Raw genomic sequence first — 24,146 nt, forward strand, 5'->3', positions numbered from 1 at the left:
TCCTCTGAGGTTCCACAAGATCTCTCCACTGTTGTGACATTAATCACACTCCGCTTCATATTATAATGATTTATGTAATTTTTTTATCTTCTTTACAATTATGATGTATCACTGTGATATAAAGATGACCTCGGGTAATTTAGAGTTATTTGAGGAGAGTTTAGAAGCAGAGGAGCTGAGTTCCAAAGCTAACTCCGCTGGTTATTTAAAGAATATGAAAGTCTTTAGGCAAGAGATTTTATGTACCTGCTGCCCAAGAATCTGCCTAGCTAAATGTAACAAGGACGACCAAGTTTTTGTCCTTGAACCCCAGGAGAGTTCTCAGCTCTCTTTACCCCGTCTCTATCCGCTCCTCCTGAATGAAACAGTAAGTACCAAAATAATTTGAATAATCTTAACCGGGAGAGCCTTGAGCTGCTTAAGAGGTTCTGGGGGAGGGGTGGGAGGAAAGATCCTACGGACCCACAAGCGGTTCTAATGTAAATGCTGGTTGAACCATCCAGGTGCTGGAGGTGAGAGAATATCAGTCTGAAATGCACCTTGATAAACCCTGGGGTGTGAAATCTATTTAGAGAGATGAAATGGTCAGGGTATCCGTGATTGCTAGATGAGCGTCCATGAAGCTGGAGGTGAGCAGAAACGGTGGAACAAGGAAAGATTCCAAAACAGGAACTTTTTTTGGTGGGGCTGGGAGGATGCTATGTTAGGACAAGGCCTAGGGAAACGTGTATCTGGAATATCATTCCTCACCTTCTAAGGTGGGTCAGCTATCGCTGCTGGGATGGTAGAATAGAGAACCAAAACAATGTCGTCTGACCTCCGGAACAAAGAACCGGATTCATTCATTTATTCGCCACACATAAGCACCTATTATGTGCCAGGCACTGTAGGTACTGAAGCCACAAGGACAAAATCTAAAGAGCTTCTGCCCTCATGGAACTTTCATCCTATTCATGGGTAACATTTATAGAAAAAAACTAAATGCCAAATACGTACAAAGTAGATACAGAGTAAAACTACAGACAGAACAATACTGCCCAGACCCATGGACAAACTGTGAGGGAAGCATCAACAGACAGAACAATCACTACCACTCACTCTCCTAGGAGTGGCAGGAAGTCAAGGCAAAACTAAGAGCAACAATGTACAGAGAAAGGAGTCAAATGGTAAACAGTCAAAGGGTATGAACATGCAGTTCTCAAAGGAGGAAATCCAAATTATCAATAGCCATATTTAAGAAAAAAGTTCCAGATCACTAGTAATTAGGCAAATGCAGATCAAAATAATTCACCCCATCACATTGGCAACGTTGAACAAAAAAAGAAAATAAAAAGTGTCAGAGGGGTTGTGGGAAAACAGAACCCTAAATGCATATTTTGTGGAGCTGTGGAGTGGACTACCCATTCTGGAAAGCACCTCAGAACTATGTCCTTGAGCTCAGCGAACTGTCTGTGTCATTTGATCCAGGGATACCAGGATTTAGCCTACATACCAAAGAGATCAAAACACTCACATGTACAAAAATATTTGTAGCATCTTTTTTTAATGTCTTTTGGGTAATGTCTGAATAAATTATGGAACTTGACTTATAACATGTTAAGAAATGATGAAAGGGATGGTTTTAGAGAAACATGGAAAGACATATATGAATTGATAGAGTGAAGTGAGCAGAACCAGGAGAATAGTTTATTGAACGACAGCAATGTTGTAAAGACAAAAAACTTTGAAAGACTTAAGAACCCTCCTGATCAACAGATACGTAACTATATTCCAGAGGACTGATGATGAAGGACATTATCCATCTCCTAGAATAGAGGTGATTAACACAGAGTACAGATTAAGCCATACATTTTAGAAATAGCCAATATGGCTCTTTTGTTTTGCTTGCTTTATGTATATTTGTTACAAGAGTTTTATTTTTTTTTTCTTTTTTAAATGGTCGTGTAGAGGTGAGAAGGGGAAAAACAAATGTTTATTCATTTAAACAAAAAAATACAATTTTAATTAAAAAAATTAAAAGGATTGCTCATAGAGTTCACAGGCATGCCTGTTGGAACTGCACTGTGGTGAGGACTCACATTAAAGGGAATCCAAGGTTATTCCACCTAAGGCATGACTATAAGTAACTCGAGCTTCTCACAACTCAAGGGTTGCTCGTTTTTCTATGTTCTTTATGTCCTGTAAGCTTTGTAGTGAGCCACACTTGTGTTCTTTGATCTAAAAATAAATATTTTGATTTGTTCAAATTTGTGAAGCATGTATATATATGGGGAGTTCATTTTTAAAAAAAATGAAGTCCCTGGTTTTTCAGTGAATCAAAGGGTTAAATCCTCAAAGATTAAGTCGGGCCCTTCTTGTCCTTTGACAACCTCTAAAATGTGGCTTACACATTGAATGGGGCATCTCATTACTAGAGAGCTGGCCATTATGTAATTAATTCTTTAGACATGAGACTCCATTAAACAAGTGTGATGAGAGCATAGTTCTGAGAGAAGGAAAAAGGGACCCCAGAGATGTTTAGTGTTCTTACTTCTGGAAGCATCAGATGATGGAATAGAGGGTCTTGGCTCTCCACTTCCAGGCATGTGCCTACAAGAGACGCTAACCAGCCAAATCAGGCCTTCTCCTCTGAAAGTGAATGAGGCAAGGAAAGTGGTAGGCTTCCTGCCCAAGGCCCTTCCCCATCTGGGCCCTGACTCAGCATCCAATTAACAGGCTTTTCTTCATCACTAATTAAGCAGATAGGAGACAATCACAGACTACCCATGAACAACCTAAAGTGGACCTGGACGCCTTCATTCTACATCATCATGTACTTCTGGAACTTGGGTCAACAGCAGGCAGAGATCCTTATGTATGCTCCCAGTGCTAGGCCCCTATCCCTCCTTCCAGTTACATAGGTAAAAATACCCACTTTTTTCTGTGTGTATCTTTTTTTTTCCTTCCACAGTAGCATCCACAGCACCAGAATGTGGGGCAGAGTGGGGCAAACACGTTGGAAAGCAGCATTCATGGTTAAAAATGAAAGACCAAAAGTATCTGCAAGCACTGACTCCCCCATTGCTACTCTTTCTGTTTGTTTGTTTGTTTGTTTTGAGGGAGGAAGGTAGGACAATTGGAGTTAAGTGACTTGCCTGAGGTCACACAGCTAGTAGGTGTGTCAAGTGCCTGAGGCTGGATTGGAACTCAGGTCGTCCTGAGTCCAGGGCTGGTGCTTCACTCACTGTGCCACCTAGCTGCCCCACCTATTGCTACTCTTAACATAAGATCTTGGCCCACCAAAAAATTGATATGTCTTTGAAAAAAAGTTGAATCATATCTATATGGACATTCTTGCTTATAAATGATCTCAGGAGACTTAGAAGAACAGCTCACAGTTGCTCCTCAGAAAGTCACATGGCAGGGAAGGAGAACTGAGGAGACATGACATTGGTTTCATTATATGTTCAAGATAAAAAGAAACATCATTTCATAAGATTTTTAGTCACCTCACTTTAGATTCCTCACCTCATTCCACAAGCAAATAGACCACCATGGAGATAATGACAACATACATCAAAATTGTTGAAGCAGGTAAAGGCATATAGAAATCATAGGAACTTAACAGAACCTCAAAACCAAGTCCACATATACACTGATTCGTGGTGACATAATTGTGAAAATGGGTGCCAGAAAGGTTGGAGAAAAATGTTGGAAAATGTCATTCGTAATCAAGAATGAAAGAGACCAAGAGGAATTGTAAAGATATACCTCTGTATATCATGAATACCTTCTTCAAAAAAGAAGAGAGTCAGTAGGTGAGCACCGAACATAAAAAATAAAATTAGCTATGGACAACTGCTTGCTGAGCTGGGAGTCATTTCAAAATGATTTATCCGTGTGGCCAAATCATCAACTGGTTAAAGCAAAGGTCAAATCAGCATCGAATTATAAAAGTGGTTAAAGAAAATAAAACACTACACGAAATTACAATAGTTTCAAACCAAACAATTTACATAAGCTATTAACTCTGAAAAATGGCAAATGAATAAAAGTCAAGACATTGGCTCTGATTGCTGTTTTTCAGGGAAGGCGTACAATTTAAAATAGTCTGTACAAACAGAACACCAGAAGGACACAGAGAACCACCTCAGACAGATAGCACTTGATCTCCTAATAAAAGTGAGGAGAGATGACAGCCAAGGTCAACACAAGTTCAGGATACGAAATCATCTGAAAAACATTATTGAGAAGGGAGACAGACTAGGAGCACTTCCCCAAACAGTGACAAGCAGCAGGTGATAACATTTCTTCAGAAAGCTTGGCATGAGAAACATTGGGATGAAATTGGATGAAGGACAGTAAATAGGTGTGAAATGGAACATATACCAACATTACTATAGCAATCTACTCTTATCAATGAAAGTAAAACCACCGCTCTGGTAGCTTATGTGCTATGTAAGAAAATGGCAATGACAAATAAGAAGGCGATCCTGACGCTCATATCTATAAAATATTATAAAGTCTGCAAAGCACATTCCTTCTAACAACCCTCTGAAGTAGAGAGAGGAAGGACTATCATCTCCATTTTTCAGATTAGGAAAATGAGTCTATGAGATATCATACGCTTCCTACAGTTGATAAAACAACTAGGTGCACAGCTGGTAAGTATCTGAGGAAAGCTCTGAACCCAGCTTACCTGAGTCCATGTCCAATCCTCTATCTACCCTGACCTGCTACCTCTCAAGAAATCAAAAAGAACAGCAAGGCTGACCAAATCCAAACAGAAGATTTCTGTGTTGAAGGTGACAATTTTAAAGGTGTTCAGAGACCAATTTTCAATTTATCTATCTCAAAGAAGAGAAAATTATAAAAATATGGAAAAGATTACAGATGATCTATAAAAGCAACTGAAAAGACATCAACAACATCTATTTGTTTTTTTCTCTATAAAATCTTTATGAGATGGATCAATTCACATACCATTTTCTTAAGTATGAGAAGAGACAAGTCAGGTCTTTAGAGACAATGTTCTACAACAGACTAGATCTTTGCAATCACAAAATTGACTGCGCTGTCTAAAGACAGAGGATCACATGATTGGCAAGATGGTGAAATATTTATTTGGTGAAAACTTTTCCAAACCCAAAAGTTTTTTTGAATGTTCTAGAGATAAAATAACTAAAACTGAATCCACAATATGAAATGCCAGAAATACTGCAGAAAGTAAAAAATAAAAACAAAAACTTCATTAATACTTTGAGTTCCTCCTCAGAATTCTCACCGCAACACCAACCTTTGCTCTAGGGAGTACTGAGTGCTGAGAAGGCTTGTGCTTCAGGATCTGGCCTTGGGAGTCTGCTTATTCCCTCACCACTTCGATGACTCAGCCCAAACCTCCATCACCACCCCACACCTCTTGCCCCCAGTAGGTAGCAGGAACTAATTCTGCCCAGCCACAAGAAGGAAAAGGAGAGCCAATTAAAGGAGGTGAGGAAGGCAGAAAATGAAGCAAAGACCTGGAAGCCTAAAGGAAAGGAGCTTCTGGCAAAGGAAAAAGGGAACTGAAAACCTAGCTGGATGCAATTCCCTCCACATAGTGTTCCCTGGGTATGATGCTGTACCTTAGGAATCTGTGCAGCAGTAGAAGGGAGGAGAAGCCCTACGTGAGTAGGAAACCAGAGTTAAGTGACTAGGGCTATAAGAAAGGCCAAAGGTTCAATTCAAGGCCAAAAGTCCAGGGAAAAATATAGTTCATAAGCAGATAAATAGAAGGACTTATAAAGAGACAAAGAAGAATATTCGACTGCAGAGGATCCTTGGAGATTCAACATTGATCAAGGCATAAAATAGACATAAATTCACCAAGAGTGTTTACCACTGTCATGAAAGATGTCCTTCACAAAGTCCAAATAAGAGATATACTCCTTATTAATGATGAAAATTTCTAGATATTTCCATTTGTAGCTGTTATTTTACCATTTCTATCAAGCCCCAGAACCATCATAGGGTTTCCTCACAAAATCCATTGCCACTTAAAAGAAAGATTTCCTAGTAATCTAAGCATAATAGCAAGCATTTCCAGGTGTTAAAGCTCTTTACATGTTATCTCATCTGGTTCTCATAACAACCCTGTGGTTTATGAGCTATTATTATCCACATTGATAGATAAGGAAACTGTGGCTAAGAGAAGTTAAGTGACTTGCCCAGGGTCACAGAGCTGGTAAGTGTCTGAGGCAGGATTCCAACCCAAATTTTCCAGACTTAAGTTCAGTGCTCTGTCCAATGTGCTTCCTAGCAACCTCGATCTACACAGAAAAAATCAAATGTTGCACAGATTTGACATGAAGTTGAGTTGGTAACACAATGAGTTAAGTCCATCAAAACATACATCACAGACAAGCAAAATAAATGAACAATGATCTGTACCCAGAGTTCAGTAACAGGAGGAAATCAAGCATTTAGCAAATTATACCCCCTGCCTCGAACAGTGGCACAGTGGATTAAAGTGCTGGCGCTGGAGTCAGGAAGACTCATCTGGGCTCAGACACCTACTACTAGATATGTGATGCTGGACGAGTCACTTCACCCTGTTTCCCTCCGTTTCAATGCCAAACTACTCCTGTATCTTGGCCAAACAAAACACCAAAAAGGATCACAAATAGTCAGACACAACTGAACAACAACTCCCTGACTCTTTCCCCCATCCAAAAAATAAATAAAGAAATCTCTTTAACATTATTCTTCAAGTGATATTATCTGGTTGTACAGAGCATCATGATCTCAAACAATAAAGACTGCAAGTGATCCAGAGGGCCAAGTAAAACCATTCGATAGAAATAAATACACAGAAACCTATTGTCAACCATAACGTGAGAATGAGAAGTGTTATAGAAGATAAGATGAAGTACTTGTATGACCAGAAAAGGAGGAGGGCCAGCTGTATGGTGAGAGCAAAGAATAACCTATCTGAATAGTTACAGTCAGTGTGTAAGGAAAACAGATGGACCACTCAAGCTCATGACTGTTATCTATGAAATATTAAAAGTATTTTTTTTAAAAATCTCATTAGTGAATTGAGTCAGTCCTCCATGGAGAGATTTATAGAATGACGTGGAGCAAAATCACTAAAGTTGAGAAATCTCGAATGGCTTGCAGTTTGCAGCGGAGGAATGAGAACCCATATTCATGCAATCATGGATTTCTCAAAGTATCAAAGACTTCTTATCTCACTTAATAGTAACTTTCTTGACAACAAACTATGTCTTTTTGTATTATCATACCATCTTCAGTCCTTGCAGATAAGACGCACTCAATGCATGTTATCCTATCACCTCTGGGCTCTCAGATGCCTGCTTACGTAGATGTGAAATATACAGCAAATCAGAAATGAAGTCAGATCTGTTACCAAAATGCTTTTCGCCTTTATCTAACAATTTACCTGCAACACTCTCAGAGGTGTCAAGCACTAATATAATTACCTCAGATCCCTGGGGAAAGAACATGAGGACATGGCTTGGGGTTTGCGGAAAAGAAAAGGCTGGTCATTTTTATTTAACGGTATACTCTCAGTAGACAACAACAAAGACAGTCAAATAAATGTATACAGAAAAAAAGAGCAAAATCTTACCTTTTGCAAGGCAGAACTAAATGAATTAAGAAGCAATCAACAAATTTTAAAAACACTGTTGTTCTATGTCCCTTTCCAGGACCACTGTCAAATTCCACCGCGTTAGGCAATTTTCTTTCCTTCTGTCTTTTTTCCTCTTTCTTTTTGCTATAGCTGTTGTAAATGTGCACGGTATGTATTCTTCAGATTTCATTCTGCATCACCTCACAGAGATAGTTATATATTTCCATGTATAGTACCTATTTATCATTTTTATGGAATTCTAATATTCTATTACATTAATATACCATATTTTATTCAAGAGATGGTAGATTTAATGAGATGGTCTGACTCTGTGCCTGTATACTATTTGTATTATTTGACACTCAATAAATCTACCAGTATCTTTGTTCTAGACCAAGAAAATGGAAAAGAGGGGAAAAGGAGAATGAGAATAAGCATTTATTAGGTACCTACCGTGTTAGTCACTATGCTGAATAATTTGCAGATATTATCTACTTTGATCCTCACAAGAACCTTGGGAGGTAGGTTCTATTATGATCCCAGTTTTATAATTAAGGACACCAAGGCAGACAGAGGCTAAGTGACTCACCCAGAGTCACGTAGCTAGGAAATATCTGAGGCCAGATTTGAACACAGGTCTCCCTGACTCTAAGCCCACTGGTCTATCTTTTGTGCCATGTGCTTGCCACTAAGCAGATGTTCTAGGCACTTTATTAGGCACTGAAGATACAAAGACAAAAATTAAACAATCCCTGAGCTTAAAAAAAGAAGAGCTTAAAATTTATCCAGGGGAGGTAAAACATAACCATAGGCATGACAAAAGATTTGGACTTCCAATGGGTGAGGCCCCTTGCTAACAAACATGTGCAATCTGAAGTTTCTGCTTTTGTGTGAGCATGGGGACTGACACCATAAGCAAAAAGAGCTATCCAGGTAGTGAAATTTAAGGGAGAAGATAACATCTATTCTCAATCTTATTCCTCTGTTCTGAACAAGTATCTTGGAACTACAATGATTCTCTCCTAGACTTACTGGAAATGGCAGGAAGACTTGTCTTCTTTGCTTTCTACCCAGGAGATGTGGCAGCTATAGGTGCAGCTGTAGGCGCACCTGCCCGTCTAGGTAAGCCTGAGACTAAACTTCAGTTCTCTGAGTACAGGTGGTAAAACAGCGCTCTTAAGATGGATAATCCTGGTCTTGGTGTAATCTCATAAAGGCTTGAGAACTCCCGAGTCTGGGTGATGGTGACCCGCTAACAGCTGAGCCTTGAAGCAACTTCTCGGAGAAGATGATGGTCATCTCCAACACAGCTCAGTTGTTCAGCTGATACAGAGCCAAGGTGAAGTGAAATGCCTGTTCAGCAGTCCCAGAGAATGTGTCATGTTTAAAGGACGCTGGGTTAGAATAATAGGATTTATACGTTACTGTATCGTGCTTTAAATCCTTATCGTTGTGTACTTGTGAGTGTGTTTTTCTTTAAACATGTCCTTGGTGGAGGTGATAAATAGTTGTCGTATATTTTGTCATATATCTACTTTGGACATAGGATATGGACCCTCTGGAATGGACCCTGTTAATCACTTTTGAGGAGACTCCAGAAATAAGACATATTAAGCTTTAAGAGGCTTTCCCTGGGGATCTAGGATGGGTGAAGTTAGCCTGATCCTCCTCTTTTTGGGAACAGGATACCCCAGGACTGTGGTCCATGTACATGACTCCAGAGCTGGGTTCTCTTAGTGGGAGAGGGCTACACACGCCCAGGCCACTGGATCTTTACATATGTATACAAAACACAGTTATTTTGACTGGGGGATACTAGTAGTGAAGGGGATAACACTTAAACTGAACCTTGAAGAAAACTAGAGAAACTAAGAGGTCAAGGTAAAGGGGGGATGGCATTTTAGGAACAGAAGGATATCCTGTATGAAGGTACGAAGACAGGAGATTGAGCTTTACGTGTGAGAAAAAGTAAGACAGCCAGTTTAGCTGGACCATAGCACATATGCAAAATAAGTTATGAGACTGGAAAGATAATGGCCAGATTGGAAAAGGCTTTAAATGCCCAACAGAGGAGTCTATATTTGACCCTAAAATAACAACAATGATATGGTCAGCCCTGAATTTGAGGGAAATCACTTTGGTGACAGTATTGAATGGATTGGAGTGGGGGAAGTGAGTTAGGGGGATAAATTAGGAACCTGTTATAATAATTCGGATGAGAGCCTGTATCTATGGAGGTGGCTATATGAATAGAGAAAAGGAAACTAATGTGAGGGATGTTGTGGATATAGAAAAACAAGATTGGGCTAGTGACTGAATGTGTGGAATGAGTAAAAGAAAAATCAAGGATTTAAGAAGGTTGTAAGCCTGGGTGACTTAGGTGACATTCAATTGAGTTCCTGAAATTTGATTTCTGCCGTCTGGGGTTCCCAAAAAAAGAGTTTCTCTGACATGGGTGTATCTCTGAGTCTTTTCTCCCAAGTCCAAGATATGGTAGAATGACAGGGTAGATAGATTATTAGACCTGGAGTCAAAAAACCTAGGTTCAAATCTCACCTCTAAACATTTACCAGTTACGTGACAGCCTTCTCTAAGTCTCAATTTCTCCAGCTGTAAAGCAGGATAAAAATATCTGTAGCACCTCTCTTATAGGATTGGTCTGAGGCTTAAACATTAAATGTTAGAGCATTCTACAAATTTTAAAGTACTGTATACTAGAGGGGGAAAAAGATGTAATTCCTGACTTAATTCAACTTAATTGAAGTAGTCATAGAAGGCAGATAATTTTATCACAAGGTAATAATGAGGTGTTAAACTAATTGTAAAGATGTGCCTATGCCACTTTTCTTTATGAGGTGCCAATTCCTGTCTGATTGAACCCAAAAAGGCACAACTCAGAAAATAAATTGGCTGTTTCTCTGGGGTTTTTAAATAGCTAAGGCCGGAGGACCTCCAAGGTTTGGAGCAGTTGTGCTGGTGCACTAAAAATGAAAGAAAGGTAAAATGTGCTTTTTAAAAGCTATACTGAATATACTGAATGGCAAACACAAATCAAAAATAGACATAGAGATATCCTAGAGCTTTGGACCGATTTTCTTAAAGAAAATGACAGTGACCCTAATCTATTAGTTTGTTTCTACTGCAGTTGTTTCACAGTGCTTTGGTTTTTGGAGATTTGGGGGCAGGGTTGTTGCTTTGTTTTGCTGTTTTGTTCTGTTTTTATTTGCTCAAACACAATCCTCCACAACCCTGAATCCAGGTTCTCTTCGGCAGTCTTCACACTTCATGACCATTGCCCACCATCTTCCAGACGCTATTTTTTTTTTGAACAGGTTCGTCAGCTACAAAAATTCATTGAGTTCAACTCAGCATTTTGATTCAAATCTTCAAATATAGTGGGGGAGGGGAGACTCCTGTCCTGTCACCTAACTCTCAATGGCAATAGGGTCTGGACAATTTGTCCAGAGGGGAACAATATAATCAGCTATTCTTGACAGAGTTTAAAGTACAATTCAGGAAGCAGAGACACACACTCCAGACAAGCAGTATCAGAGAGACAGTCTCCTAAAGCAAGTAGCAGCTTCAAGGAGCGGTCAGAGGTAGCCAACGAAGGTGCAGCATAGTATACATACAGATGGACACTGTCTCTGTAAGAAGGGAGCAGTCCCTGGGACTCCAGCCAAGCTGCCTTCTCAGAAGAGATACTGCACCCAAGGTTACTTTATGAGGCCTCTGCAAAGACAGAAGGGATTTCCAGGCCCTACGGTGTCAGGAGCTGTGAGCTGTCCTTCACACGTGTATCTATCCTACACTCTCTCACTACCAGTATCCTCTTAAGCTCGAGCCCACTTGTGCCATGGATTCAGTATGTATTTGTGGGAAAATGCCCCCGAGGTTTATGGGGCCAAGAAAAGTTTTATGCCTACCCTTCTTACTATGCTGTCCTTGGCTAAGAGCTGATTAGAGGCAGCTAGATGGTGCAATGGATAGAGCACTGGACCTAGAGTCAAGAAGACCTGAGTTCAAATCCATCCTCAGACACTAGTAGTGTGACCCTGGGCAAGTCACTTAATCTGTTTACCTTAATCCAGTAGAGAAAGAAATGGCAAACCACTCCAGTATCTTCATCAAGAAAACTCCATAGACAGCATTGGTGCGCTATGTTCCATGGGGCCACAAAGAGTCAGACATGACCCAACAACAAGAACAAATTGTTAATTACATCTATGACTAAATGTTAGTGGGGAGCACAACCGTAGAGGGTCATGAGCTGTGATAGTAGCAACTCACCAAAAGGTTACTCCTACCACCTAAGGCGCGGTCACCCTCTGACCCAGCCCACAACTGTGAATTCAAATTGCAGCAGTCCGGAGGCAATGCTGCATATAGATGTCGGTTATTACTATTCCCAGGGGGTCTGGTGCCTTTCAGCGTTTCCTGATGCTATCCCCGAATGACAGAGGTAAGTCTTCTGGCAATGTTCGATCTTCAATGATTTAGCCTTCTAGAAACATCTCTGAATGTTTCTGATATTTTGCATGTTCTGAATCTCCACCCCATCATCTTGGATGCACACTTGAAGGCCCCAAAGTGGTAACTGAATGGATGATTCAGGATCATGCTGTACCTCACTCACTCAGTGCCATTATTCTCAGCATCAATCGTCCTTCCACAGTAATGATCATAGATGTTGGAGAGCTATGGATTTAGTTCTATGAAATTAGGATGAATCTATACTAACCCAATAGATATCTTAGAATATGATTTTTGTTATCTCATGGGAGCTTTTTTATTTATTAAACACCGGATAAGTTTTTTTTTCCTTGTTTGTTCCTTCTTCTAAAAGCTGGCTGCAATTTAAAAATTCTGCTTGGTCAAAGACTGTAGGAAGCTAGGCTTTAGATCATTGAGATTCACTGTACCATAACTCTCACGTTCTAAAATATAATTTACTTTCACGCCTCAAGGATCTATCAGTATGGGTAATACCTCTACCAACTTAAATCACAACCTTTCTTAATACTTCATCTAATGGATGCCCCAAGGGAATGGAAGCTACTTACAGAGATTGACTCACTAAGGGCTGGAGATGGTAGCATCTCATTTGCACCATACACAGACATAAGACTGAGTGTGTGGGCCAGAAGCTCTGAGAATATTGAGGATGGTGGCAGAAGTTAAAAGGAATTTACTCATCCTAACCTAGCTAGGAATGGGAGCAGAACTTTCCACTGGGAGTGGAGGGGAGCCTATGGGATTCAACAGAAAACATCTTAACAGTTGTCTAGTAGGCACCTTTTTGAAGGGGGTTATCTAGATTTGGCTGTGGATCTGACTCATAAAGGAGCCAAAAAGTTTTTTGATGAGTTCCTAAAGTGTATTGTCCCATGGCAATCTTATGAAAGGGTGGTAACAATCTCACCACTGCTCTTACCCACCACCAAGAAACCACAGTATGAACAGAGAGCTCCAGTAGATGGCAGCAGTCACTCGGTAGCAGAACAGTAGATTTTGGACAGTGAATCTCTGTTTTGTAAGCCCAGTGGAGGGGACACTGTGAGGAGTGGGACATCAGAGACAAGGAAGAGGCTCAGTTCATGCCAAAATAGCTGTGAGACATATAACTGAGAAGCTTGACAGGCTTGCTTGTCTGTGAGAAAGCAGAGACCTGAAGGGCATTCCAGTTGGATCACAGCTCTTCCTCCCCAACAAGCAGGAGTTTTTCAGGAAATGTTCCATTCCTTCATCAACTAGTCAGTTGATGAGAGCTTGTACCCGCTTGTGAAGGGGGAATTGAAAATCAATCTACTACTTTATTTTCCTTTGCTGTGTATTTTGCTATTCTAACTAAATGCCTTCCTGTTTGCTTTTGGTTTGATTGTATGACTGATTCATGCTTTGTTGGTTGGTAGAAAGAAAAAGAAACTCTACTGGGGAGAAATCTGAATTTGCATAATTATCATTACCTAAAACATCGCTACACTGAACCTGGGAAACAAATGGTTCCAGCATCAAGTAGCATATTACATCTGTGACCTGATGTGACCAAAAAATTCACCACCTGGGAGCCAGCTCTACATTTAACTAGATTTGACTTTAGACAATAGGAATACAATCCACAACCAGTCCCATAAAGAGGTAGCATGGTATAGTAAAAATAACATTGGGTTTGGAGTCAGAGAACCTGGGTTCAAATCCTGATCATACCATTTGATACCCGTGTAACCTTGGAAAAGACGCCACTACTCTGGGCTCATTTCCTCTTCTATGAAATTAAGGGCTTAAAATAAAGGGTGTCTAAGGCCTTCTCTAGCTCTAAATCTTTGATCTTCTATTACCTTTGTACAATCCTCCAGCTAACTTAGATTTGGGTCCAAACACAGGCCTGGATCTCTCACAGATGTTTCAGTTGGTTGCCTGTGCGGTCACCAGTTCTGACATTATTTTACTTGGCTCTGAAATTAGCATAGTAACTACAATAAAAAATTATCACCTGTACCATAGAGAATATATCCCTACCAAACCCATGTATATACATAAACCCACCACAAAAAAACTGAAGTTCACAAGACTTTTGTGAGTCTATTCTATAATATGTTTAAAAAAAAAAAGATGATGAAGCCAGGTAATCAGCCAGGTGATGCACCGGATAGAACTCAAAACCTAGCGTGAGGAAGATCTAAGTTCAAATCTGGTCCCAGACACCTAGGAGCTGTGGGACCTCAGGCAAGTTACTTCTGCTTGACTCCATTTCCTCATCTGTAAAATGAAAACAGTATTTTTATGATAATAAAATGAGATGTTTGTAAACTGTAAGTGTTAATATACTATATAAATGCTAGATATTACTACAAGAAGATTTGAGTTGTTTCTAAGCATATCAACAAGATATCATGTTTACAGAAGCATTTTAATTTTGTTCTTCCAATTTGCAGTATGGAAATATGGCTAGGATAAGATTTTCAGTTTTTACTATTTCAATAGAAAGAATCACCAATAAGTGTTGTATGCCCCGCCCCGCCCATTTCAAACACTAAATTGACACCTTAAAAAATGGTTGCTGTTGCTGTTTGTCCTTTGTTTTTGAACAGGACCAATGGCATTGAAATGATGCCGTGACTCACAAGTGGATTGGAGAAGGCTGTGCAAAGTCACCAGCCTCACCTTCTCCTCTGGAGCCACCTGGCCCCAGTGGCAAAATATAGATCTGGACCACTAGAATTGGCCCCCAACTTAGAACCCTAAAGAAGACTGAAAGGAGCCCATTATGGCGGGTTTATGTACGTGCATGGGTTTGGTATGGCCTAGCAGGGATGTATTCTCTATGGACCAAGTGGCGTGTTTTTGCTGTAGTTACTACACTAACTTCAGAGCCAAGTAGGGGTATGAAAATCAAATACTAAATTTTCCTCTTCCTGTATACACTGACCACAAATGGCTTGCCGATATGAATAGGTAAACCTGCTGGTGTTTGTGTTGCTAAATATTTTATATCCATCACTTCAGTGTGGAGAGCTTAAAATACCCCAATTTACTCCTCCAACTCCATTAACTTCTAACTTTTCTTGTTTTGCCTTTTAGCTCTCTTAGGTCCACCTACTTTAAGCACAGCTTAAATAAAGTATGTAAGTCAAAGGTGGGATGACTAGATATCTCTTTTTTAGGAAATTAATCTCTTTTTGCTGTTGCTGTTTCTATGTTCCAAGAAGCTGCTGGAAAAAGACAATGGGTAGCACCAATGCTTTCAGGTATGTCTGTCAGCAAAATGTTATTTATACCATTAATATTCATTTCCTTTGTTTTAGGGGAGGGCAAAATGTTGTTGTGGATACAATGTCAGAGTTGGAGTCAGAAAGTCCTGTGTTAGAGACCTGCCTCTGACCCAAAAGCTGACGGATTTAGGGCTGAGCTGTACTTTAGAAGTCACGTAGTTCAACTCCCTCATTTTACAGCTAAGAAGAGTGAGATGTAGAAAGTTTCAGTGACTTGTCCAAGGTCACACAGGCAGTAAATGGCAGGTTAGGATTTAAACACAGGCCTTCTGACTCCAAACCCAGGGCTCTTCCAACTGCACCACACTGCCTCTCCACATTAACTGGCTGACCACATTCAAGTCATTTAATGTGTTAGCACACAAGACAACACTGCAATTAAAAATTGCAAGGGAGTTATCAATCTGCATCTGTGGAAGAAGCTGCTATGCTTAGAGTTCTCTAAACCATGGAAATTATAGGTCAACAAAGATGAAGTGTACTTTCCACCTTCTGCCAGAGAGGTAACAGATTTACAATGCAGAGTGAGACATACATTTTTGGACATGGTCAATGTGGGGATTTGCTTTGCAGGAGTATGCATATTTGTTATAAGAATTTTCTTCCTTCTTTCCTTCTTTCTCCCTCCTTCCCTTCCTTCTTTCCTATCTTCTTCTCTACCTTCCTTCCTATTTTCCTTTCTCCCTTCCTTCCTACCTTCTTCCCTCCCTCTCTTTCTTGCTCCATCCTTTCCCTCCCCTCTCTCCCTCTCTTCCTTACTTACTTCCTCTCTTCCTTCCTCCATCTCTTCCTTCCCCTCCCTTCTTTCCTCCTTACTTCCTCCCTTCCTTCCTTCCTTCTTGCCTTCCTTCTTTTCTTTTTTCCATTCTTTCTTCCTGCCTTATTTCATTTCTTCTTTCTTTCCTTCTGTCCTTTCTATAGCATTCATTTCTTTCTTCTTTTTCTTCAATCCATTCTTTCTTCTTTCCTTCATTATTTACTTTCTTCTTTCCTTCCTTCTTTCCTTTTTTCTTTCTCTGTCTCTTTCCTTTCTTCCTTTTTTCCTTTCTTCATCTATTATTGTTGAATGAAGGGAAGAGTGAGAGGAAGAAAAAGTAAATGCTTGTAAAAATAATCTTTAGTGAAACTATAAGTCCAGTTTCCCCCCCAAAAACATTTAAATAAAAATAAAAACCCTACCTTGAAGGGTAAGTGAAACAAATGCATATTTTTCATTTTTCTTAGGTTCCCTTGTTTCTAGGTTTGCTCTTCAGCATGCCTATGGCTAGATAAGAAATATGGCAACCCACTTCAGTAAAGGTATGTGTAGGCAAATGGTTTAAAAAAAAGAACTGCATTTATAAATAATCTTTCCATAAATACCTAAAACACTTTCACAGACATTATTTCATTTTCACAACATCCCTGTCAAGCAACGATCTGTCCAATATGGAGCCCAATTTAGAAAGGCAATCTGTCAATACCCAGTCTAGTACTCTATGGCTTCTGCTGGGTCATTGAGGGGATTGCAGAGATTCAATAAGAGGAACGTCAAGTCATCTTCTCTTTCCTAACATAAGAAATCTAATGATATTCTCTCAGTACTAACTACAACCAATTTAGCACTCCCCTGGGCTCCATTCCCTACCTCACTTCTTCATTTAGCAATACTTATAAAACATGTTCAACCCTATTATCTCCTGTTTAAGAAGAGCTAAGCCGCAAGAGTCTCCTGATTCTGTTTGGATGTTAAAAACTGCATAAAAGCTTTTAAATATGCAGGGGAGAGCTACGAAAGGAGAGCAGAACACATATCCCAGTGGAAAAGAGCCAGACTACCTCATACATCTGACTCATATATACACTCATATAGTGTGCCTAAAGAAACGAACAGGGGCCAAAGCTATGTTGGGGCAATGTAGAGAGCAAATGTGACTGAGAGAAAGATCCCTCCTCAGAGGATGAAATACCTGCATTAGACAGCAACATTACCCAGAATCCACAAGGTATGTATTCAGCCCGCCGCTTTACTCTGACTGTGTAAACCAAGGCAGCTAGTTCAACACCTTCGCTTCATGGATGAAGAAAATGAGGTACACAGAGGTTAAGGGGATTTACTATCCTTACATAGGAAGAAGCCCCAGCCTAGCAATGATACGTAAACTAAGAATAATAGATCTGCCATGATCACGCTGCTCTGAAATTATCCTGAGTTTGTTCTTTCTTTTCCGTTGTCACTGTCATTGTCATACAGTCTTTTCTTGCCTTATGTCAAACTACTTTGAAGCCAAAGGACCTGAACACAAATACGCCTCTATCACTTACTACCTCTGCAGCCTTTTGACTCATTTTCCTCATCTGCTGAATGAGGCATTTTATTAGTTGACCTTAAGTTCCTTCCTGCTATGAATCATAGATCTATGGTCCTATGATCCTGTGTCAGGCCTTCGGGATCAAACCTGACTCGTCCTTAGGACTTGGGTCCTCAGGACAGGACAACCCAAACATCCTCTCATTGCCAATGAGCAATGACCCAATTCCCACACAGCCACCTGGATCTCTTTACATTCCTTCTCTGAAATAGGACCTTAGGGCTCCCTTCCCACCATCTGAGACTCTGCCTAAGCTTTTGTGGTCAATAAACCAGGCTCAGAATGTGATGCTCTACACAGCTTAGAATCCATATTTGAAACAGAGTGAGTTGGCTTTTTAATAGAAAAATTATAGCATATGATGGTTAAGCTCTTTAGCAAAAAGTATGTACTTTATTAAGCTAAACTGTCATTTTAAAAAACCTTTAAAAATTGGCCTGAGTGCTTCAACATTACATAAGTACATTCCTATGGTTAAATGAGGAAGACTTTTGACAAACTCTGCTTCATAATTTCAAAACAGTAACAAATGTACCAAATAAGGAAAAAAAATAGTAAGTTGTTGTTCAGTTATTTCAGACTATTTGTGACCCCATTTAGGGTTTTCTTGGTAAAGATGCTGGAGCTTCAGCTTATCCTTCTCCAGCTCTTTTGACAGATGAGGAAACTGAGGCAAACAGGGTGAAGTCACATCATGAAGATGAGTCTGCCTGACTTCGGGCCCAGGACTCTGTCCACTTTGTGACCCAGCTGCCCATACCAGCAAGAGGGATGGTAAAGAAACTCTAGCAAGTAAAACTTTATAGAAAAAACTTACAGAAAGACTAAAGAGACAAGCAATTGAAACGAGATCTCAATGCACTGACAGCATGCAGCCAATCGCTACCATTTATACAGTGCTTTAAAGTTCTCAAAGCACTGTACGTATGTTAATTCATTTGATGCTTAAAACAGCCCTGGGAGGTAGGTGCTATATCCCCAATTTGCAGATGAGGAAACTGAGAGGTTAAATGACTTGTCCAGAGTAACACAGCTACTAAGTGCCTGTGGCAAGATTTGAACCCAGATCTTCCTGACTCCAAATCCAATATTCTACCCACTATGCCACCTGGCCATCTAGTACATAATGCCATATTATAAAATAGAAGAAAGAGAATAGACATTTCTAGAAGGAAATAATAGTTCTACTACTACAATTAGATCCCAAAAAGACAAAGTGGAACAAGCATAAAAACTCCCAGAGTGCCTTAGAAGTGCAATAAAGGACTTAAAGGAAGGCGTCATACATATATACATATGCATGGCAATGGAAATGAAATCTGTCAAAGAAGATTGCAAAAGAAAAATATTAAATTGATGGCTTAGAACAGAGTGGAAAATCTTAAATCAGTAGGCTCTGAGAAAGAGAATAACAAAAAAGCAACAAAAGCGCCAAATTTCAAGAACAAATGTGAGGTATTTCAAAACAAAAGGCAGAAAAATTGGACCAATTAAGGCCTCGACAAACCAGAACAAATGACCCTAAAGATAGCACCTGGTTAAAAACAAACAAATGGAAAAGAATTGTTGGCATGTCAAAAAAACATGATGAATAAAAAAAATCTGAATACCACATTTCAACAAATAAATAAGTAAAATTCTAAAAGTATTAAAAAGAGGAGATGAATACAAATTAATTGAATCCATATAACACCATTGGGGGAGAACAGCAAGTTAAACTCATATAGAAATCTAATCTCCGTGGTCCAGAACTTCATTAATAAAGAAATAAATAAAAAGAGAAATAAATTTACGTATCAAAAGATGCTAATTCAAAACACGCAGTATGATTTATTGACAGAGATAAATGAAAGAAAATGCTGGGATATAATATATTAAAGAGAAAAGAAAATCATCTTACCTCCCAAAATACTATATTCTAGAAAGCAAATGATACTGCTTCGTAAGTAAAGCTAGAACTTCGACAGAATCGGACTTTAATTTCTCTTGAAAATAAAGATTTAAACAGAAAAAAGGACTAGGCAAATTAGCTGATGTGCAAAATATCCAAAAAGCAGGGAATTAAACAGGTAGGCAAGCCCATATAGAAATAAATAAGCAATGTTAAATTCGAGATACCATTCCCACAGATGGGCAACAGTCAGAAATTAACTGGAGGAAGAAAATGGAACAAGGGCTGGAAAGGGGTAGTGATTTTCATTTCTTCATATAAGTGGCAGAAGGTGAAGAAAGTCATTCAAAAAAAGAAGTAAAGTGCTTGGGGTCAGGGGAGTAGGGAGACTTTTAATCACTCTCTTATTGAAACTTGATAAAGGGAGTATAAAAATTTAAGTCAGCAAATGAACAATTTAAGATGAGAAGAGGGGAGGGGAGGAGAGGAAGAAGGAGAGAGGAGGTGGGGGAAGGGGGCAGGAGGAGAAAAAGGGAGGATTTTCCCAAAGTTACCAGATCACCAAAGATAACCAATCTTTTAATTACCAAATCTAATGAGCTTTTGTCAGTCCTCATCCTTCTGGACCTTGCTGCGGGTTTTGACACTGTCAATCACCTTCATCCCCTGGATACCTTATTTTCTCTAGGATTCTATGATGCTACTCTATCCTCACTCTCCTACTGCAGGTCTAACTGCTCCTTCTTAGCCTCCTTTGCTAGATCATCAGCTAGATCAAACCTGCTAAAGATGAGTGTCATCCCCCCACCCCCACCCCAGGGCCTCTTCTCCTTCTATCCTATTTCACTTGGTTATCTCATGAGTTCCCATGGTTTCCATGATCATCTCTATTTTGATGATTCTCAGTTCTATTTATCCAGCCCTAAACTCCAGACATTGATCTCCAACTGCCTCTTAGACATCTCAAACTGGATGTTCAATGAGGATCTTAAACTCAGTATGTCCAAATGATGAGGGTACAGTCTCTGGGAACCCCCTTGAATCTGGAATACAGTCTCTGGGAGCCCCCTTGAACTGTCCTTGAATCTTCCAACTAGATCTGGCCTTCCCCTAAGTCCATAAACCTAACATTATCATTAGGCCCAAATCTCCATCTAGCCTAGCCCTCTATTGTCCATCCACTTCCCGCCCTTAATCCTCATCAAAATATGATAATAGGCCCTAGCCCTATTACCCTAGCCTTCTGTTATCTTTCATCTCCAGGTAGCCTTCAGCTATTTGCCCACCCTGGAGTCTGACCTCATCTCAGTCCTCCTTAGACTCCTCCTCAAGACCCTCCACAAACCCCTCCTCTAGGCACCCCAGACCACCCCGCAATCCCTCCTACAATCTTTGTGTATATAATCTCCATCTTGCCTCCATGAAAGGGCTCAGATGTACATGGTTGTTTCCAACCTGCCTCCCCCGTTAGACTTTAGAGCCAGGACTTTTGCCCTCCTTTGTATGCCTCACACTGGTACAGTGCCTTTCACCTAATAGGTGATTAATAAATGTGATTGACTGACTGAGGGCAATGGAGAGGAGAGGAGTAGATGGAAGGGAAGGGAAAGAAGTGGGGGGGAAGGGAGAATGAGGGATGGAGTGGAAGAAAGAGAAGGGAAGGCAAGGGAAGGGAGAAGAGAGAGTGAGTGGAGGGAGGGGTGAAGAGAAGGAAAAGAGGGGAGGGAAGGGGAAGGAGAGAAGACCAGAGAAAAAAGAGGGGGAGGGGAGAGGGAGGGAGAGAATCAGAAGGAAGAGGAAGAAGGAGTGAAGGAGAAGGGAGGAGATAGGATGGGAGGAAGGAAAGGAGGGGAAGAGAGAAGGAAAGGAAGAGAGAAAAGAAAGCAGTTTCAAGTTCTGAACAAATAATTTGCAAGCATTTTTTCTAATGACAAGGCCCATTAAAAGTGAAAGACTGCTTCCTACACATAGGGAAGTAATCGCTTGTTTCCAAAGGAGACAGCCAATAATGATGATGACCAGCATTTGCAAAGCCTTTTAAAATATGAAGAACCCTTTATGTAGATTATCTCATTTTAGCCTCACAACAACCCAGGGACGTGAGTACTACAAGTATTTTATCCACAATTTTTAGGTAAGGAAAATAATACCTAGAGGGATGGGATAATTTACTAGTGTCCACACAGCTAGCAAGTGTCAAAAGATTCATTTGAATCCAGTTCTTCCTGGCACCAAGTCTAGCACCGCGCTATACTGCTTTAGTACTGATTTCCTCTTATGTCCCTTCTATAATTATATATAACCTCAATATTTGCAGTAGCTCAAAAGAAGGTGAGATGGGCAAATTTAGAGACATCTCCACTCCAAATGTTTATATGGACTATTTGTGCTTGACCCGTTTTAGAGTCTTTTGAGCTCATGTTGGTCTCCTCAGCCACAATGGGACACACTGTACCTTGACCCCAACATAATGAAGTCATTATGGTCCCCTTCAAGCACAAAGGATGACAATCATTACCTCCATAAAGGGGAAAAGATGCAATCTGATCTTACCATATTACCAGAGATTTGTCCTGGGGGTTTAAGTCATTTTCATGAATAACTAGTAAGTTAGAAAATGAAAAGTCACACTTAATACCAGCAATTAGTGGTTAGACTAAAGAGAAACTTGGAAGATATCAGTTTGGGATTTTTTCTCCCACCACACAACAGATGAAGCCATTCAAAAGATCGGTGTGAGAAGGATCAAGAGGATGCATTTAGATGTTAAGTTACAATGTGTCTTTTGTTGAACAGAAGAGGATGTTACACAGTAGTATTATTAATTCACAAAGCTCTATTTTATGCAGGACTGCCAATTCACTTTAGGGGACACCATTCTCACCCAAGCTAGCAGATATAATTTTCAGGGCATACAATGGGACACAAACTGGGTTGATTTATCTCCAAATGGGAAGAACTTTACACTCAGAATTTTTTTAATCACTCTTGCTTCCTAAAGCATAAAGTTTCTACATTACCTATTCAATTAGGCAGAGAAATTCACTGAATTTCTTCTAAGATGCATCAGCAGTCTCCAGAATCCTGTGTTTGTTTGTCCTAACATTCTTTCCAACTCAATTATAAGCTCATGACCAATATAAAAGTAACTGTGAAACCCTTCTACTTCTCTTTTGTACTGAGAAGACACCTAAAATTAGACTTGGTTCTAGGGTCACTACAGAAGAACCTGGGAAAGTACACGTAACTCAGGCGATAGGAGACTCCCTTCAGAGATAAATACAATAGCTTTCAAGTATATAAGCAGTCACCACCCTGCTCATGAGATACTGTCGGGCCACTGGTGTGTCTTTATTTCCTTACGTTTTAGTAGCAGCAACTCTGAATAGTCTGCTTTTCATTCCTCCCCGTAATGGTCACTTGAAATCTCAAAAGACATCAAAAAGTGTCACTTACCAGTAACTACAGAGCACCTCTGTCCAGCACTCCAGGTTGCACACCGCCAGCAGCTTAATTAGAGCCACTGAGGTTGTTTACAATTGCAGGAGCAAGCCCTGGCTCCTCCTGAGCTCCAGCGGCTTGAACTTTGCAGCATGATTTGCCCTACCGCTTCGCTAATAGGCTATATTTGTAAGCTGATAACATGATCTGTGGTCTTAGAGAAGGGACATGTGTAGGAAAAAAATATCCACCCTCTATGACTCAACTCAGCATGAGACACAAGGCTTTAATAGGAGAGTGTTATCACAGAGGAAATAATAAAGCCACCAGGCTGGGGACATGAAACCTGAGGTTCTGTGGATTTCTCATACAGATGTGCAACCTTTCTTTTCTGGAAAGAGAATGCATTTAAATTTTGAAGTCTGTTAAATACATGGAGGGGACAGGAAAGGGGTGAGGGTAGAGAAGAAATTTGCTCAAAGTCCACACTCTTAGCTGTTTTCTAATCACAGGAAACCAGGTAAATAAAATATGGAAATAAAAAAGCCAAGTGACCAAGAGATAAAAGGGGCATTTCCTTCAAAGCTCTAGAAAATAGATGCTGATGGTCTATTTATTGCAACATTATTGCTACTTCATGCATTTTATATGAGCTTGGGCTCTCTATAGATATGTTTAATCTTAGGCAACAGGACTTTGCTGCTATTTTCCATTGTAGCATATGAACTGTATTAAACTGGTGTACTTATCTTCTAAGTCACCTGGTTGGTAACAGAATGGAAATCTCTAAAAAGAAAAAAAAAACCGAATGGGGAAAAAAAAACTTTGTGCTATGTGCATGTGTGTGTATTTTTCCGCATATATGCATATTGGAAACTAGGATTTACAAGGTAATACAAGAAACCTACAAAAGCAGTGCCCAGTCTCCAATGGACAAAAAGACAGAAGAGAACACATTATAATGGGGGATTTTGAGCTGGAAGGGACCTCAGACTCCAACTCCCTCCTTTTCCAGATGAAGGAATTGAGGCCCAGAGAGATTAAATGTCTTTCCAAAGGCAACAAAGATAACAGACACA

The 24,146-nt window shown here is 40.0% G+C and overlaps 1 protein-coding gene across 1 annotated transcript in view; it reads right to left on the reverse strand.

Moving 5' to 3' along the window:
• Window positions 1–23,231, reverse strand: part of LRRC2 (leucine rich repeat containing 2) — a 198,285-nt gene extending 175,054 nt beyond the window's left edge. Inside the window, exon 1 of the mRNA XM_036751543.1 lies at window positions 23,083–23,231. The gene's annotated coding sequence lies outside the window, so the exon portion shown is untranslated. The remainder of the gene's footprint in view (window positions 1–23,082) is intronic.
• Between the last annotated feature and the right edge of the window lie 915 nt (window positions 23,232–24,146).

This window comes from Trichosurus vulpecula, chromosome 1 (genome assembly GCF_011100635.1).
Source record: "Trichosurus vulpecula isolate mTriVul1 chromosome 1, mTriVul1.pri, whole genome shotgun sequence".
Classification (NCBI taxonomy): Eukaryota; Metazoa; Chordata; class Mammalia; order Diprotodontia; family Phalangeridae; genus Trichosurus; species Trichosurus vulpecula.